Genomic DNA, 20,930 nt, shown 5'->3' on the forward strand with positions numbered 1-20,930 from the left:
ATTTCTGCCATGAAAAAGTTGCTCATAAAAATATCTGCCGTTCGGAGTCGGCTTGAAACTATAGGTCCCTCCATTTGTCGAACAACATCAAGACGCACACCACAAATAGGAGGAGGAGCTCGGCCAAACACCCAAAAAGGGTGCACGCGCCAATTGTATATATATATATAAATATATATATAAAACCCAATTTTTGGAGTGTCAAATTGAAAACCGCGCCATTTTGTCATTTTTTTGCATGTGAAAGAAGTTAAATAAAAATAAGCCGAAAAAATTTAAATATGGTTTTAAATTTTTTTTATTGTAAAAAAAATTATTTAAAATACCCTAAATTCTCCTCCAGCACTTTCAAATTTTCCATTTTTTGTTTTGCTTTAGAAATTCATTTATAATCGAAAGAAAATCTTTTCAATGTTTTAAATTTAATATAAAGTCTAAAAAGTCTCTATAAAGGCAGTGATGGGCGTCGAACGAAAGATGTGTAAGAATGGGAACTTTAATCGCGTTTTTCTCGAATATGCCTTTTGACGCGCTTTCAAATATAACTCAACGAGTAATCAAGATATAAACTTAAAATTTTACAGGGATATTCTTTTACATATTGGCCTTTGCATGTACTTCAAATTTTATATTAATAAAAATATTGTATTGATCAATTTGTTTTTAAAAAAAGTGTAATTTTTTCTTCTTCACTTCAAAATTAAATCTTCTTCGTTAAAACTAGGTGAATGGAAAACGGATAACTTATTTTAATGAAACATTTTTGTCTGATTGATTCCAGTTGGTTACAAGAGGCTATACATTCCACGGCGTAAATTAAGTCTTTTGAATTTAAGCATGAATATCAATATGTAATTTATTTTAAGGTGATAAAAACTCTCAGGTTTTCGCAAAAAATGATTGAAGAACTCGATGTTTGGACCCCTTAATGCAAGCTGGACCCCTTAATGCAAGCTTTTTTACAAATAGAGTGACCAACAGTTTTATGCCGCCTCCGAATCGCAAATGGTTTTTTATGAGAAGCCTTTTCAACACGGATATACACTCGGAGGTTTGTCATTACCTGCCGAGGGGCAACCGCAGAAAACTTTTTCTATAATTATATAATTCTATTATGTTTGTGAATAACAACCACTTTCTCATATTCCTCATGTAAAGCGAACTGCGTTCTGTGATATCCTATTCACCTTTTAATCCGATGCATCTGCGTAACTTAATGAAAGCAAAATGGCACAATTGATGAAAAATAAATAAAAAACAACCGCTTATGCCTACAAATACTATCATAAGAGACCTTGGGTGTTCGCCTCTTTCGCGAAACATTAACAAAAACAACAGCAAACCAACGTCACCTTGACCTTGAAACCCACATTTAAAATAATTCATTTCTTAGCGGGAAAATCAAATACCAGACCAGGATATTAGAACGTAGGAAGGGCGGGCGTTAAACAGTTTCATACAGAGCAGAAAATGCCGGTCCATTATCTCATCAACGACCGAACAAAACAAGCCACTGAAGCAACAACACCCTCAAACCCAAACACCCCTAGCCAACCGAGGGAAAGTGCACTCGAATTGTACCGTTTCCGTGCTCATTTGGTGCTTCTATCTACTTTCATTACCCCAGCTAGCCTTGCTGGCGTTTTAAGGCAGCCACACTAAAAGCAACAACAACAAAAATCAACTTCATCAGCCGCAAATTCTCTCATTATCTTTTATTCATTTCGTTTCATTCATTCTATTCATTTACTTGCCTCGTCGTTTACCGGTGCTGTTCCTCCAACAGGAGCCGCCCCCCGCCTTACTGTGGCTGTTGGTTGCCACTCGGTGCACATGCCACACTTTGCTCTCTCATGAATTTTCACTCATCAACGCAGCATCCGCCTCCGCCAGTGCCAGCATCGGCAACAGCACGACAGGAGTAAAATTTTTAATGGCGAATGAAATTATAAAGTCGTAAGAGAGAAGACAAAACAGAACCTGCAACGTAACCAACGATTTTGCCATCGGCGAAAGTTGGAGAATATGAAATAATGAAAGTAAAAAAATATATATATACTAGTTAAAATAATAACTAGAATTTGGCGCGAAGTCTGTGCTACACTATGAGAAGCTTGCAGTTAGTTCTGTTGACAACTATGCACTTAGAAGTACTCATAAACATATACATATGTACATATCACCAGTCAAAGCGATGCTTGAACAACTAAATTCCCTGTTTAGTGTATTAATTATGATAATTAGGACTTTGCTCTAGTGCACATAAAGGATTTTGCAACAGCTTTAATCAATTATCGATAAGGCTACAGCTGCCAATATATGAGCGAAATACTAGTGGTGAGGCTCATCCTGCTGAACCGACTGTATGAATTTCGGGCAACGGAAATACATGATAGATTTATTAGGTGCCTCGAAACTCCGAAAAAGTCATTGTTTGGTAGGTATTATGGTTCAGGGGTATACCGGCAATAGCGATACAGTTTTTGGGGCCTAGGGCTGATAAAATGCATCGTACAAATTTGCAGTTTCAGCAGGATGGCATCAATTGAACACAAGAAGCCTTGAATTTATTGTATGAAAAGTCACCGAGTTTATGTGATTTAACGCCGCTCAAATATTTTTTGTGGGACTACGTCACATTTTTAGTACTCGTATAAGGAGGCACTTCACAGACGTTTTCATTCGGAACGCCAACATATCTCGAATTCTTCATGAAATTGATTCGCATTTATGTGGGACTCCATCCAAAAGTTGTCTACTACGATGTTTTACCTATAGTGAAACAGTCATTTGCCCGAAATTATGCTCCCAAAATGATGCCCTTGAATTCTGAATTTTTTGCTTTATGCAAATTCAAAGTTCGAGTGCTCTCATTGTAAGCCACAGTATTACAGAAGTCATTTGTTGATAAATTCCAACAAGAATATAAAATTAAGTTTTAAATTTCCTTGCCTGGTTCAACATTTCGAGGTGTATTTGTTTGCGTAAAGTTTCTAAAATTCATGTTTAATTTGTTATATATTAAAATAAATTTATTAATATTGGTATGCAATGGGCTATTTTTTCCTGTGCTAGGAAACTTACTAAATACATCTTTTCCATAAGTTTTTTGTTGTAGAAATGCACTCAGAGATTTATCATTACCTACCTGAGAACGGCCGCTACGATTGTAAGCACCAACTGCTTCTAGGATTTCAGATTTTATATCCAAGAACGAATGGTAGCCCAGCACCTTCTCGGCTAAGATGGCCGTACGTTTGAACCATGGACCCAGAAAATTGCTTTTTCTTCCCTTCTTGAACATTTTGAATAAAGAATTAAGCGATGTAATAATACGTTCGCATATAAGTAGATGATCTACTTTTTCGCGCTTTTCCGTAATTAAAAAGCTCGATTTTCCATACAAAATTTCTCTCCCAAAATCTGAGATTATAAAATAATCTTAGATAATAACGATACGTTTTGACATACAACCCTGTGATTTCTGTGTTATCGATAATTATTATTACGAATGTAAGGAGAAACATCAAAATAAAAACTAAATGAAGTGGAAAACATAATTCTATTATAATAACATTTTTGTTAAATATTATTAATTAGGGATTCATTTTACAGAAGCGTTTTTCCATAAATGTTTTGTCCTCTTATTGCTTATTATAAAATGTAGTATAGAATATCCCATGCGCTTTGCTGCCATTATTTTTGCAACCTCAGTAAACGTCGCCTAGAGATTTCTCCGAACTGTTTATTATTAGCAGCCATTTGCCAAATTAAATTAGCTATTTCTTCTCCTTGTATTTTCTTCGTATCGTTAATAATAATTAAACAAACCAAAAAGACCGAATATTCCACCAAAATAATTTCTATCAGGAAAAACCTCTCAAAGCAGTCTTAACAGGTGATTGTCAATTTTGCAGGTAATCTGCCAAATGTGAACGGGTAGATTAATTTGGTGGATTTATAGATGATTAATGCATATGTGAACGTATTATATATTAAGAGTTGCATAATAAATTAGAACGATTTGTTGGTTTTGCGAAGCTGTTTTAAATAAATGCAAAAAATATGTTATTAAACATAATAATCAAAATTGCCGAAAATACAGTTAGGGGTAGCTTATATTCGTGTTATTATTTACTATTTGCATTCTCACGATGGGAGCTATGGCGAATCCATACAAAGTGCTAGTATAATAGAACAGCTGATGTGTTATTTTTTCTTGCGATTTGATGGTTTGAATGCCGTTTCTTTGTTCATAATCTGGTTGTATTTTTAACATTCAAACCACGTATGTATATGTATGTATACTCGTATATTTAGTTTTGAAATTTCGTGATTTGAATGAAAAAATTTCAGTCAGAATGTGAACGAACGTGTACTACTATTCCCTTTTTCGTCAGACTCTTTTTTGAAAGTTCGAAGTTTTGTTCATCCCACCCATGACTGACAACTACGAGTATACGTCAAAATTTGCCTTATTATTGCTTTGTAAATACTGTATTTACAACTGCGTGTTTTAGTTTCGATGTTAGAGAAATGTTCAGCCATGTACCATACATACGATTTCGAACGAGGATGGCTATGCACTCAGATGATTGCTTGAGGGATTTTGATTCACGGACGCTATCAAATGCTTGTTAGGAGTCGATGAAGAGCAAATTAACATCGTTGTTGTACTCGTAACACCTTTCAACACGTTTCAAGTGTTTCGTTCAATCCGGGTGAGGCAACAATAAGGGGCTGTTGTGTATTTGCAAAGCGGAAGCTGTCGTTAAGTTCACCAAATCGCAATGACTCTCTCTACATCGCACTGGCCAATGTAAAGGAAGGATTCTGAAACGCTGGTTCGACGACGTCGCCGAAGATATTTTTAAGCAAACTGAAAATACATAACTGGTGGTCTGTTGACTGGAATCGTGCAACTTGGAAAAGGCTAGCTGATGAAGCTAAAGCTCACCCACTCAAATATTATGCTACTTGCTCCAGGTTGAAAAATTACCCAAAATAAATTAAATCCTATTTCACGGAAGGCACGTCATTAGATAGTACTAGGGATGCCAATATTTTATCTTTTTGTGCTACCAGAATTTGTTTTTAACAAAATTTCCTTAAACACAGTATATATGTAAATTCAATAAAAAACTCAAATAAACTGAAATTTTAAAATTCCATGTTATGATAGCACTGTGCGTCAAAACACATTTTTTGTTTGTTATCCAGGAATAATATTTTATTCACATGAAACTATAGGTTTTATATATCGCACCCTAAATACAAAAGGGTCACAACTCAAAATGTCCCTTCTGCTCAAATATGAACGAGACGTTATCAATAAAACGGTCCGCGGATGACATATGGCAAAAATAAATTTTTGGTTTTTTGGTTGGACTGTTATAAGCTTACATGGCAAATTTCAGCGTGATATGTCACATAGTTTGTTTTCTGTGCTACTGTAAACAAGTCAAGCTCGAGTGTGGAAAATTTTGAGTTGTGACCCTTTTGTATTTAGGGTGCGATATATTATTATTTTTTTTCTCATCAGCTATATTTGAGCTAGTGCGGACCGCACTCTATCTAGTTAATGGGTTGTAAAAGCTATAGTATTGGGAATTTCCTTATGAAAATTTCACAGTATATTCTTAAGGTACTATAATTTTGAAATAACGAAAGAACAAAAAATCGATTTTTTGAATTGTCTATACCACCGGGTCTTCTTAAGCTCTACCTCATATTTTATAAAGAACCCTCGTCTAAATTCTCTTTATGAAATTACTGGTTTGGGAGTAATCTGTGACTCCACTTTTCAGTCTCTTGGTTATTTAAATTTTCTCATAGGCAAATCGAATTCCACATTTGCCTTCATTCTGTGTTTTGCTTTTCATTTTACGGATCCATATACTTCAAAGTCACTAATTACCTTGTTCATACGACCTTAGCTGGAGTAAGGCGGCTTTATTTGGAGGTCATATTATCAGTATGGCACTCATCTAGACACTCAGTAGACTTGAACGGAATCAGAAGAAATTTCATCGTTTTGCACTCATATCTTTAAACTTTGCCGATCTGATTCGTTCATGCAATCAAGGTGTGCATTATTAAATTTAATATCGTTACAAACTACAATAGAAGAAGTATACTTTCACTCTGCATTGTTTTCGGCATTATATATGGGCAGTTGACTCGCCGTTACTCTTAGAGCGCATTCATTTTCACGTACCTCAAAAAAATCTTCGAAGCAATGACTTATCGTTCCTAGAGTGGGTTAGAATTGCTTGTGCGTCGAACGTACTTTTGATTAGAACATTGAATGAGTTCAAAAAGATTTCAAGTTCAAGGTTTTTCATCTTCAAAATAAACTTTCAAATTGTCACTAAATAAATTTTTTAAATATAAGTACTTGCGAAATATGTAAGTACATACAAGTATGAATAACTGTTACAAGTACTAACAGTCTATGTACTTTGTAAGAAACCTTGTATTTCTAGATTTACTAAAAAAAGAAATGTATAAATAACTGATTTTATATAGGCCCTTATTATGAGCAACATTCGATCTTCGACTGTAGTCGAAAGTGCTGATCGAACGAATTTTCATTTGGTATTATGGTGCTCATTCGTTGAAGAATATGACTATTGTGAATTTCGATCGCTCGACGCATTTACAATAGATAATTTTTTCTCAGCTGATACAGCAAATCAAAATAAAAGAACAACCGATTGTGTTGAAATTCTTTGTTAACAACATTTTTAAAAGTTAAAAAAAGTATTTTTTGTAAAAATGAGTACAACGGAGTTGTGGTTCGACGATTCATCGGACGATGAAAGACTAGTGGAACTAGCTAGAAGTAGAAAACAGTTGAGGGGCGCATCCAACCCCCTAGAAATGGCTTCCACGGAGTGAGTTTAGAATTTTCAAAATGTGTTGACGTACTTAATATTACAGAAATTTCCTTACAGATTTTTATAGAACTTTAGATTATCTAAAGAGGCGTTTATGAACCTACTGTCCAGTACAGAAAACCAGTTGCAGCAGTGCACCCGAGCCAAATCCATTCCAAATATGTTAAAGCTAGCCACAGTTCTGCGATTTTGTGTTCAGGAATCGTACCAATTGAGTATTGGTAATGAAGGTATGCTAGGACTTGCTCAGCCCACTGTGTACGATGATGCTGAAGATATTGAAGTGAAAATATAGAAAAATCTAAAAAGTATTAAATAGAAATCTTTACGCCACAGTTTCTGTTTTATTTTTATTATAAATTTTCTTTATTCAATTATTCGTCATTCGAAAAAATATGTATTTCAGTTCCTCTACGTATTTCAGCCCATGCCTACCAAGGGAAAATAAAAATGTATTTCTATAAACATCACAAAAAAAACCATTTTAAGCTTAATCCTTTTTGCTGCCGTTCTCACTGGTGGTCCCAATTCAGCTCCGTTGTAAATTCCTCCCATTTTTTTGCTGCTTGAACTTTGGTGCAAATCCCTTTTGCGAATTGTGGATTCGCCTTTCTAATTGTTGTTTGGTACTCACGACTTTCGACCTGCATAAAATTAACAAAATGAGTATATATTTATTATTTGGTTACTACAAAACCATAAATAATCGCAAACAACTTACACTTTAACAAGTTTTCCCACAATACGCTACACGATCGAAAGCAAAATTGCATTCGACTCTAAATTCGGTAAACAACGAAAATTTGGATAGGGTTGCACCGCTCATAATACCAAATTGACATTCGATTTTCGATCTTCGACAACCAGCGAATATCGAAGATCGAATGTAACTCATAATAGGAGCCATATTTTTCTATTTCGAAAATAATCAGTAATATTAAAAACGAAAACTGAAAACTAGAAGGATTATGAAAGCCGAAAGTATAAGTAAGTTGAGTTGAGTCAAAATAAGTGCAAATAAAAGAGCGCGAGATTCAATGCAAAGCAAAGCACTCTGGGAGTTGTACTGAGTGAAACGACCACCGTTTTTGTTTCACGACCCAATACTGCGAATATGTACCGAAATTCAGTTGAGTTTATGTCCTTATAGTTAACATTTAGGTAAGGTAGTTGCTGGCAAATCTGTAAAAAGATATCACTTAGACCTCTAGAGTCCTTGTGTTACCAGTGCTATGTATTTGTAGTCGAAGATATTATTTTAGATAATTCTACAATATGTACAATGGCTTAGCTTTTTGACAAAAATATCCTTCAAGCATGAAGCACATTTGTCGAGTCCTACAAAGAGAGTAGGGTAGTGGCAAAGTAGGTGTTCCCCTAGCATTTGCTTCGTTGCCTGTATTACACGTATCGCTCTGGATTAATCCCATTTTGGCAGCGTTGTGTGGGATGAGACAATGTCCCACCAATACTCTAACCAATATTTTGCAGTTTTTCTAGACAGTGATAAAATAAAGCTTCCAGTTTTGATACTCCAAGTTCTTGGCATAACTTTGGCAGCTGTGTAGACTGCGTTTCCGGAACTAGTTCCTCATACAGTTCCGTTTCCAGAGGGTGATGGGTGTATGTCTGACGTGCTCAATCTCGACAAGCGAATACCTGCCTCATCGAGTTCGTCAGCTCTCTCATTTCCTTCTACACCTTTGTGTCTTGGTATTTAGTAAATTGTTACCTGCCCTTTTCTGCACAGTTCACTTATTTTGGATTCCGAGTTAGTCCAAGAAGCTATAATTGCTTTAATAACCGCTTGGTTATCAAAGAAAATCTTTGTCCGAGTATTAAGAGGAGTTAATTCCAGAGCCAATTCAGTTGCTTTTGTTGCGGCATAGATTTCAGCTTCAAATATACTACAGTAATTGGGGAGTCTGAAAGACTTTGGGAGATCAAATCCCGCCATTTTGGGCCCACCGATGAAGAGATTGTATGAATGGTCTGTGGCCCCATTCTGTCATCCATTTGTAGTTAGCATTTGTTGTTGTTGTTAAGTATTTGTACTAAATAATCTTAATTAGCGGCTACCACCCAGTGACCTGTAAGGGTTGAAGTATTACGTGAAATATTTGAGCGAGAGCATCCTAACAGGTAAATTGTCCTCTGGATGTTACACAATGGCCATGTTTTTCTTGTTGTAGTACATTTAGTTAATTGCTTCCACCTTCTTTCGGTTAAAGAATAGTAGTGTGACGCAATGGATGCTTTCATTGCATTAAATGGGGTAGCAACTGCGACCGCCTTTGTTATGCCTAGTGTCAAACCTTTTCTTACTAGCTCGTCTGCTTTCTCATTACCCTCCATATTCCTGTGTTCGGGAGTAATTTGAAGCCTAACACCAACCAGTTCTAGTTCATCTCAACATTGTGAAACTATGTAGTTTGGATAAAATATGTAGAGTTAGAGCCTAAGACCTTGATAGCTGCTTAAGTGTCCGAAAAGATAGCTACTTTTGCACCAATTTCTTTGTAGTGTTTCAGTTATTTGCAAGCTTCCCTGATTGCTAAGAGTTCTGCCTGGAGCACGCTGGCATAGTCAGGAAGTCGAATTGATTTGGATAAGTTTAGCGGCTATGAACAGGCCCAACTTCTACACCACAGTTGAACTTAGAACCGTCAGTGTAGATTTCTCGGTGGGAAACATACCGTAAAGTCTCCCTTGAAGTTGAGGTCGGGGATTGTGAAGTCGGATTTGTTTTTGAGCAGTGGGGGTCCCTGTAGAAGGATCTGATGCTCGCGCTGCATGTGGCTATTGTTTTTTAAGTCCAATGGTAACAGATGTGTTAGCACATTGAGCGCTTCAGTAAGACTGGTGATAAGCGCTTCTGTGGTTAAGATACATACTGATCGTTATATCTTAATTAGCTTGGTTTGGTTGTATTAATTTTCCATAGCGGGCCACCAGACTGGTGCCTGTTATGTTATAATACTATCGGTCTTACAATGGCCGTATAGGACCAATTGGATAACTTTGGTTGAATACCCCATTTTTCACCCACCAATCTCTTACACGTGTAAAGTGCTATATTAGCTTACTTCACCCTGTGTTCTACTTGTACATGGGACTCCAGCTGAGTTTGGGATCAAGGATAACTCCTAAGTATTTTGCTTGTTGGGTTCGCCTTAGACTAACTCCATTTAATTTTGGGAGATGAAAGTCTGGTATCGGGGTTTTCTTAGCGCATCGCATCCGTTCTGTTTTACTCGGGTTTACCCTTAAACCGCGGTCTGTGGCCCAATTACTGTGTAATTCCAAAGCTCCTTCCATAATCCGCTGATTATTGTTGGAAACATTCCTGAAACCATAATCATTAATTCCCTTTCGGTCGAACTATTGTTGACAACTAATAACCACAGCAGAGGGAATAAAATTCCCGCCTGTAGAGTTCCCCTGTTGACATACCGTTTGGTTGAGCTACTGCCCATCTCCTATGATTATTCTGATTTTAAGCATGTAGTTTATCCAATCGTTGAGACCTATACCCGTGCCTAACGTGTTTAGAGCCTCAGTAATGGAGCTTGTGTTAACGTTGTTAAAGGCACCCCCTAGTCGAGAAAGGCGACAAGTGACTATTGTTGGTATTCTATGCTTTTCTCTATTGTACTTACAACTTCATGAAGAGCTGTATCTGTAGATTTTTCTTTGAGATATGCATGTTGGGATGCTGAAATTGTAGTGTTTGTGATCTTCTCTATGCATCGAGTTTTGAGGATAAAAGAGGATAAACTGATGGGTCTGAAGCGTTTCGCTGTCTGATGTCCGCGTCTACCAGCTTTGGAGATAAAAGCCACTTTAACCCTTCTCCAGCTTTTTGGAATATGCCCTAGCATAAGGCTCTTTTTGAAAAAGATCTCTACTCATGGAATCGCCGTTTTTCGAGTATTCCACAGCATGGCGGAAATATCCCATGCGGTTCGGCTGCTTTGTATCCTTCGAAGTTTTTCAGCGCCCATTGATTTCTATCTGCGGATACAATGTGGTTAACCAAACTTTTAAATATTTATAAATATTTTTCTAAATTTTGAGGAGCTTAAAATTGTTTGGCATATCAACGTTTGAATGCATATGTACTTAAAGGTGTTTGTATTTAGTAAAGATAAAATCTGGATATTGACAGTTATTTAATATAAGTCATCTAACAAATGCTGAAAATAAGAATAATAATAACGAATGGTACACACGTACATCCATTGATATTGTACAATAGATATTCACAGAAGCTCTAAGAGTTTTTGCCAAATTGAATCATTGAAATTGGGATGACAAAGGCCAAAAATCCAGCTATTAGTTAGATGCCATTTTCATTACAAGTCTTATGCAAGTTGATGTTACAAATGAAGTGGCTGTAAGTTTGTTCTATTCAGCTTAATGCGAATATCGGGGTGTAAAACTGTTTAGCCTCATATGAATTTCACTGATTGTGAGATGCTCTGGTTACGCGTATTTGAGGCGTCGGTGCGTGAACTCGCGAATTGCGCTCAATGAAGTTTTTTTTTGCAAAATGTGACATTAGATGCGATATGCGAACACATATACAATCATACACATGTATGAGCACGTGCTGCCCCAGTCACTCAACTCCGCAAAATTTTCCATTTATTCGGATTGTTCTGCTCAACCTCACTCCCTTCCTTTCGGGTAGCTGGTGTGGCTGGTTGCTGGAATGGGTGTATAGATTTTCACGCTTCCGGCATGAGTGCCGGTTTTACCATTTCACTTGATGTCGTTGTTGTAGAGTAGAAGTGTTGGTATGACATGGTTTACGGAGAGAGGGCGTCAATTTGCGACAAGGCAACCAAAATCGAATTTGAAAAATAAATACGCACATGTGTATCATACGAGTCACACACACACACTACACACAAGATTGCGACATGTCAATGTATTGAGCGCGAAATAAAAATGGCTGCTTGCAAATTTTCGCAGTCCCAAACTCCCCATACAGCTCGTTTTCTTTGTAATAAGATATTTTAGTGACTTATGTCACTGCAGGAAAATCCATCAAATGTTAAAAATTGACGACTTTCAAAATGTATGTATGTATTGATACATACATAATGTACGTATACATGTACATATGCAGTATTATTGAAGTTTATGTTGTTATTATTACTGTTGCTTTGATATTGTTATTGTTGGCGTTGTCTGTTTTTAATGGGATCACACTTCAATTCCATTTGTGATGCTTCTCGAACACACACACACACATACATAAACATATCAATCACAAATTAATGAGATGTGAGTGCATGCGTGCGTCCCCGCCATCGCACTGGTGCTCTGAAGCACGAGTTGACAGTATCGGGAATACCACCTTCAGATGGAGGCGCTTGTTGATGCGTTTTTGCCAGTTCTTTTATTGGTCACACATGTGGACATGAATACAAGTATATACCCACACATGTAAGCATGTGTGTATTAATGGGTATGGGTGTGTGTGAACATGTCCTTCAACATCCACACTGAAACCGGCGCTTGCTGCGGCCGCTCGCTCAAAGCCAACATTTTTTCCAGCGAAATTATTCAATTCATCACTCTATCAATGTGTCCATGTACAGATATATACAATATATTTATTTGTTCATGTGTGCGTGTGCGGCTCGAAATCGTATTTGCAAATTGAATTCTAATTTTTTGTTCAACCCAGCTTCTATTTAGTCAGCGTCTGAGGCCACGTCTTTCTCAAAGATACAAGATGACAAAACACCAAGACGCAACAAATGGAAAAGGTAAAAAGGTATCAAAGTAATTGAGTTGAATCCCATTTGCGAAATGCAAATGGAAACTGAAACTGAAACGAAAGTGTTGAGGGACTGCCTAAACAAAATCGCGCACATACTCTGCATATATATATACATGTACGTACATACATACATACATGCATATACATAAATTTATAATCAAACAAAGAGGAAATATTATATCAAATTAGAAATGAGCAGATGCGCAATTTTTAACTTTCATAGCTCTAAGCGAGTATTGCTAGAATAAAATATTATAGTTTGCGCCAAAAGTTGACACTTAAGGCTCATGAATTTAATTGCATGATAAAAAGTCGATAAGCAAAGTTGATGAGTTTGACATACATAAATTGATGTGGATACTTTGGTATGAATATGGCAGATGAGTATTTGTGCAAATAAAGGAACTAATATTGTTTTACCATAAAATCTAGAAGCCACTCTGGTATGTGGAACTATTTTCCATCCAAGCATGAAAAATTAAAGCAAAAGCGGTTGATTTCTGGTCTGGCGAGTTATGACAAAAAAGTGAGACTTTTTTGAAATTCAATGTTTATAGTAAAATTATTTACTCGTGGTAGAGTATTTAAGAAAAATGTATTAAGAGTTGAAGAACGTCCTTGATCAACATTGAGTCCGGCCGACTAACTTTCATCTTCGGTTCTACACCCGCTGAAACAACAATTATTACTGGATTTGGGATCCGTCTCCAGTTCACTGTGAAGCCCAGAACTACACTCGAAAGACTCAGTGTTTTCGCTTGCCTTGTATTTGTATTGTGTTGGCTTCTGATTTTCTGATAACGGAGCCAATTAATGTTGTCTATGCATTTAATTTCAAACTTCCTTCGTATGACCGCTGGACGACGTTTTCGTCTATTTCTCATTTTTGTACGAGTATACCATCGAATTTAAATTATCGAATAAATGCTATTCTATTGGATGGCATTGGGATCACTTTGGTGCATTCTGCTTTTCACTTTTTTAAAAAAAGTGTACTCTTTATGCGAGATCAAAGAATAAAAATCTTTACGCTTTCAGATGAGAAATAGGAATTAGAGAATTTTTTAAACAACAAAACGCTTGTACATATTTCTACATATGTGTGTATAATACAAATTTGAATAAGCTGATGTAATGAACACAGCAAGTTAAACTACTGTTTGTGCGCCTGACAAAAAAGAATCAAAGTTTTGCCCAAAACCTTTTTCTGATATACTTTTTTGTTCACTGGAAGACTACTTGGCTCCAACAAGCCTTCGAAATTCCTTTCGCTGATATTGCAATGTAGATCATTACTTTAGGCTCAAATTTGTGCCAGAGCTTCAATTTCACAATGAAGTCACATTTTGAAATGTCGTTTGTATAAAATCGATAATTTCTGGGCGCCTGAGATTTGCTGTGAGGAAGAAAAGTTTCGCACCCAAATCGTATGATTTTTTGTTAACATTTTGAAACATCCATTGGCATTGCTACTTAATTTTAGATATTTCTTCGACGGTGTATTCTGGTGACCTAACTTTTTTTCAGCACTTTGTTTGATGTTCTTCAACGTTTTGTGGATATAACTCCGTCGTGTTGTCGCGTTGGTTTATGTTATTCTTATTGCTGGACTTACTTTTACGGTACGTTAATGTATATAAATTAAAGCAGTTTAACCAATGCCTCATTTTTTGTGTCACTATCCGTATCTCCCAAGTTAGTAATATAATTCTGCGGGCTCTACTTCATGAAAATTGAAATCCTCACTCGTACACATATGTGTGCATACACGAATCGTCTAAATTGGGAAACATTTTTAAAAAATCCTATTGAAATGATTTTTTCTCAAAACTGTGTTTTTACAACTAGTCGAAAGTATATCTCAAGTTCGCTTCAAACGATTTGGAAAAAATTAACACGTTTTGTTTGTAATTAAAGCCTTTGAGCGTGCAGCTAAGGTTGATTTTTTTAATACCTGCTGACACTTGTAAGCAGTTGGTTATGGATGTACAGCAGAAAGGGGTCGAGATAGATATAAACATATACACCATGCAACAAAATGCTCTAAGTGATGCGAGCAATTGATTTAGCCACGTCTGTTTGTCCGTCCGTGCGCACGATAACTCGAGCAAAAATTAATATATATCAGTTACAAACGAAGGAAAAATTCTAACCATGTTTAAATACTCTCCTCCTTTTATATGTTATAACAAAATTTCCGCCCATCAATAAAGCAACTCTTGAGTAAATCCTGGAGTCTGAACCCTAATCTAACCTTCTGGACCTACCACCAAATGGTAAGACCTATTTTACTATACAAAGGTCACCGGTATGCTAAGTATCATAGATTAATGGCAAACATAGGTGGGCCAACACAGAGCAAAAGAAAGCTAATTATGGCGGCCACAAGCTCAATTCTTCTATACGGCAGCGAAGTATGGGGAATTGTGCTAAACTGCAAAGTCAAGTGCAAAGCACTGGAGGCTGTGCAACGAACAGCGGCACTCAGAGTTGCCTCAGCCTACCGCAATGTCTCAGGCGCTGCAATTTTCGTGATCAGCGGTCAGATACCCATCGATCTCATGGATGGGACTCCAAGAAGAAACACGACATCTCTAGCTTCCCAGAACGGAGACGCCAAACCATGCTGCGGTGGCAAAGCCGATGGGACACTGAGTCGTGTGGCAGATGTACGGCGAAACTTATTCCATCAATTGACAAATGGGTCCAAAGGAACTTCGGAGAAGTGAACTACTTCTTAACTCAGTTCCTCTCGGGCCACCGTATGGGCAAGGTATCCGATTCCAAGTGCATATACTGCGAAGCACCTAGCGATGACGCTGAACACACGTTTTTTAGTTGCGACAGATGGCTCGCGGAAAGAAATGCTCTGAGGGAGCAGATTGGCGACATCGCACCGAGCAACATTATCAGCAAAATGTTCGAACGTGGGGACAGCTGGAACACGGCAATGAAATACATCGAGAACGTACTACAAAAAAAAAAGATTGACCTCGACACAGTGCAACAACGTGAAGCCGCACAGATAGAGCCGCAAGAAGACGAGCCTATAGCATGAAAGCTGGCTACAAATATGGTGGACCCAGACGTGGGTGAATAGATTTGGTCCTTTATGGATGCCATTCTGGGCCCTCCCGAAGTAATATAGAAAGCAGTTCCTGGAAGGGTGTCTGCCCAGAAGGAGAGGAGGGATCGTTTTAGTGGCCACACCACACGATGCAGTAGACGATGGTCGCTGTAAGTGCGAAGGCATTTAGAACCCTACCTCACCCACAAAAAAAAAATTGTACTAAATGGGATTTGGTATGGCGGGTTAAAACAAATCAAAATACGACTAGGGGCTATGAGAACTACCCAAACTGCTGGCATGAAAGCACTTTTCTAAATACCACAATCCCACCGTTACATTTAGCAATAAAAGAGGAAGCTAGTATGCAAGCACTCTCTTTTCATATGAAAGAAAATCTTAAAATAGGAGATCTTACTGGACTCCTCAATATCTTGAACAGGGTCCAACATGCAGTTTGCATAACCCAGGAGAATGACCACATGGAACCCGTACTCAATTTTATAAAGAGATATAAGGTTATCTTCCCGTCTAGGGAAGAGTGGAACACTAATCCAACATTCCAACATAGCTAAATGATGACTTACAAAAATGGTATACAGATGGTTCAAAAACGCTCCAAGGAGTAGGAGCAGGAATAGTGGGGCCTAGAGCACACAAATCCCTAACACAAAGTACAGATACCCCGATTCTCCATGCGGAGCTCTTCGCCATAATGGAAACAGTGGAAATCATATCAAAAAGAGGGTTCGATAAAGTAAACATTAAAATACTTTCGGGCAGCCAATCGGTTCTCAAAGCCTTGAATAGCTTCGCATTCAAGTCAAAAGTCCAAATAGTCCTAATAATGTAACAATGCACTCAAAAAACAGGTCACGCATAAACAGGTCTAACTGACCTGGGTACCAGGACATGAGGGGCACGAAGGAAACGAGAAGGCAGAAGGGGTATTTATTGGACCAACCCCATTTTTCCGCTTTAACAAAAATAATAGAATACAGGAATCCAAAAAATGGATCCAAACTAAAATCAATGAACACTGGAACGGCACAAGTGGCCTTAATCACTCCAAGAAGTTTTTGAACTTCAATGCCAACAGAGAAAAATCTGTTCTAACCCTAGAGAGGTTAAAAGGGCCTCAGATTACTCTGTGGAGCACTTACAGGTCACTTTGCCTGTAATAAAAACTTTTACACAATAGGGTATCTAGACATTCAGGTTCTGCTGTGATGAAGAAAGGTCCATCGAACACTTAATCACCACTGTGAGGCATTAGGCCACAGGGACACAGAATCCTGGGGTCGTACCTACTAGACGAGGAAGACCTACAATTGCTCCCTCCTAAGGAACTGGTTCGATTCCTCGGTATACTAAATAATTATTATTAAGTAATTAGGAGCGCACAATAGATCAATCTGGATGCAGTGCGTAAAGGCCTTGGCCTAACCCGTACAACCATTGTCATTACTATGAATCGACCCTGGGCGAGTGATGCAATATTTATACCTAACAGCGGTGTACAAATAATAGTCGAATAGAGTTTAATCATAATTCCCAATTTTGTAGAGAACAAATCAGTACTCGTCATTGACTGCAACAGCTACTTCTTGGTCTTTCTTAAAAAAATACTTTCGGCACTGATAAGAGCCAAAAGTACGCCTTCAAACAGTCACTCATCGTAGATGCATCGGCATCTTATGTGTGGCATTATGTGGATTTTTCTACCTCCAAATATGACAATTCTGTTTGTTATCAAAAGTCGCCGAAGTACAAATGAGCTTAATCTGAAAGATGATTTTTAGTAGATATGCTTATCATCACCCAAGTTTTCTTCAGCTCAACTTCCCCGAAAAGCGACATATTGTTAAAATACCTTACCATAAACTAAGTTTTTTACTAAGTTTTCTTATATTTCATCACTTCTCACTTATGTTTAACAGGGTAGCATATGAATAGTTAATTCATTTGTAACTCGAGTTGAAAACTAATTAGAGTTAGCAAAAAGCCACATATTTTTTTTTTGTTTTTGTGATCCATTTTGTACGAAACCGCCTTTTGTTTTTTTATTTTATTTTACTTTGACTTTGAGAAGCTTGACTCAGCTCGAAAATATTGGAGTTCACGCACAAATTTATACCCGAGTTAGGGTTGGAACTCGTACTGTTGAAAGCATGAACCAATAGTCCGTACATTTTATAAGAGTATCTCTTTTTGTTTCTTTCCGTAAATTTTAAATTATTAAAATTGTGAACTAAACTTAATCTTATCTCACAAATAGTGTAAGCTTTGAAATGTAAATTTAAGGCAGACATTCGAAATACTTCATCGCATCGTCGAACACTAAAGACCGTTTTCCTTATTTTCCTTCGCAAATAGACTTGTGTTTATAAAATAAATATGAATTGAGTATACTCGTGTTGAATATTGGTAAGTAAAAATTAAATGCAATTATATGCATTAAATAAAACTTTACTTCTCCTTCCAGACAAATACTCGTTTTCAATTCCTTTGCCGACAGAATAAAATATTCGTTCCTTTGTAGTGAAAATTGGATCCATGAAAATTTGAAAATGAAAAGAAAAGTACGCTTGAGAGTCGCATACAATGTGAATTATCGAATCGAAATGCGAATCAGACGAGAAATTTTGCTTGATTGAATCGAAATGAATGATATTGCAATTGAAATTTGATCACAATTCGAAGGCATACAAATCCAAATTCGTTTACGCAAAAAAGTTGTCTGCTGTTTTTTCACTAAGGCATTTAAATGTCAGAAGGCAAATATACTCTAAGCAATCCCATAAATGTATGGTTTGGCCGCATATGTGAATATGTGAGTGTGCGTGTTGCGAGTAAAGTCAAATTTGTTACCAGTTCTTATCAGCGTCATGTGTCGTTTTCTTAGATATAACACAACTCTCTTCCAAGCGATAATACACCAAATGTGTATGCATGTATGTGAGTGCATATGTGATTTCGCACATGAATATATAGTTGATGTATGAGTATGTGCATATGCATGTGTTTGTTGTTTGTGGCATTTCATCCCTGCCTTTGAAATTCTTCATTTGCTGTGTTTTGTGGAAATCGAGGGTCGAATGTCAATTGATTTGAGTTTGCCATTTTCGTTCATTGCCCCGCTTTTCATTTCATTTTATACCCATACTATTTGACGTGGTATTTTTCCGGTGAAAATATCAAAAATAAAACTGAAATGGCGGTCGTCTTTGTGGTAAAAAGGAATCGCATTTTGCAGAGTGCGCAGTACCTGTGACAGGTAGCAAAGTCATTTCATTTATTTGTTGTTGCTTTTTTAATGGATGTCCAGTGGGGGTTCACATCTCTTGATGTTACTGCGCTCTACTATAAGTGAAGTATTTTTGGATTGATATACATACTCGTGTACATAGGTATATATACATACATCTAAAAATGAATCAAAAAGTTTGCTAAAAGAAACTAGCACAGAACATTACTGCACTTGGTTGCTATTTTGTATTTGAAATTGAACCGTTAAGCCACAATTTCAGCACAATAGAGCAAAGTTTGTTTGACCAAATAATTGAATATGAACACAAGCAGTCATTCAAATTGTAAAGAGATCAAAGAGGATACATTCAGTTTGTCTACAAATCTTTAACATTAAAATTTGTATTATTGTTGGCCAGTTGTACAATCACTAAAGAAGCTACTAATCTCTCTTAGCCAAGTAAATAAATATTCTGTCCACAGCAACGAATTATGTTTATCACAATGATCGTTATCGTCAATCTCATCTAACGGTAGGCCCAGGAAAAAGTGCTAGGTGAGTGGGTTTAAGAGGGCATGTGAATAGGTGGTTAGCGTCGTGCGGTGTACCTTCACATTCCGAATATTTTACGCAACATCTTCAGTTGACAGTGTGAAACAAAGCCCCTACACCAAAACAGGCTCCTGACTAGAAAAAGTATTCACTCTTTATCAGAAACTTAGTGGCAAAAAAACGTAAACTACGGAAACGCTAGCAGCAAACCAGATCTCTATAGACTATTATTATTAGAAGGCCATTACGCACTGTGACCAGAGCTGATCTATTGTGAAAGGCCTATTTTTGTAACCCTAGAGTTTTAGGCTTTTTAAAAATTTTAGCACAATTTTAGGTTTGTTGTTCCAAAGACTGCAGAGAGATACTACGATACCACCAAGGTGATGAAGTCTCTGTCTGCCCAACGCAGGACATTCACAAAGCACATGTTCTGAGCTTTCTATGTCCATTTCGCAAAAGCGGCAGACATTGGTCTCAGATAGACCAATATTATTTAGATGATACCTTAGGCTGCAGTGATCTGTAAGATATCCTGTTAAAGGACGCAGATCTACTCTGCTTAGTGAGAGTAGCTTATCAGATTTTCCCTTGTTGGGACTCTCTAGAGATTAAAACGAAACTGCGCTTAGAAAAAACGGCTACACACAACGAACAAGACATTTAAAAAATTTGCGTTCAATCGGTTTCTGTTTGGGCTCACTGATAAAAGTACGCAGAATTCTTTGTAGAAAGCGACTAAATTTTTCAATAGACCAATTCAACAGAGCGCTCCTGTTAAAATTTATGAGAGGAACTGAGCTAAAAAAGCGAGCAAAAAGCGAAGGCATTTAGAGAAAACTGTCAGCCATAATGAAGGCACTAGTTAGGTTAACCTTTTGGAAACAGTTCTGGGTACGACGAGTATATTATTCCAGTTACACCATAAGAAAAATGAACCGGAATAAAATAAAACTTAAAAAGTCCTCCGGATTTGATTTAACCACGGCTGAAGTGCTTCGAAAACTTCCAACAAATGCACTGTCTATTTGCCTAGTTTATTTAAGAAGTATCTCAGTTTTAGGTACGTATCTATGTGTTGGAAGGGACCATGATAACTAAGCCTGGTTAATCACCGCCGAAGTGTCCTCTTAGACCCCAAATATCTCAGTTACCAGTAATGTCGAAGCTTTTAGAAAAAATACAGTCACTCATTGAAAATAAACGTCTGATTCCCATTCAACAATTTGTACTCAGAAAACACCATTTAACTCTCGATCAAATACACAGGGTTATAAGCACCATAGAAAGTGCTATGGAAAAGAAAAAAGTGTGGTCCGCCGTTTTTTTATGTATCACAAGCTTTCGACAAAGTATAGCACGAAGGAC

The 20,930-nt window shown here is 37.1% G+C and overlaps 1 long non-coding RNA gene across 1 annotated transcript; it reads left to right on the forward strand.

Moving 5' to 3' along the window:
• The first annotated feature begins 643 nt into the window (after window positions 1-643).
• Window positions 644-1,278, forward strand: LOC129242737 (uncharacterized). Its single transcript, XR_008582214.1, has 2 exons — window positions 644-811; window positions 867-1,278. It is a non-coding gene; the product is annotated as an uncharacterized LOC129242737 (long non-coding RNA).
• The last annotated feature ends 19,652 nt before the right edge of the window (window positions 1,279-20,930 follow it).

This window comes from Anastrepha obliqua, chromosome 3, assembly GCF_027943255.1.
Source record: "Anastrepha obliqua isolate idAnaObli1 chromosome 3, idAnaObli1_1.0, whole genome shotgun sequence".
Lineage (NCBI taxonomy): Eukaryota > Metazoa > Arthropoda > Insecta > Diptera > Tephritidae > Anastrepha > Anastrepha obliqua.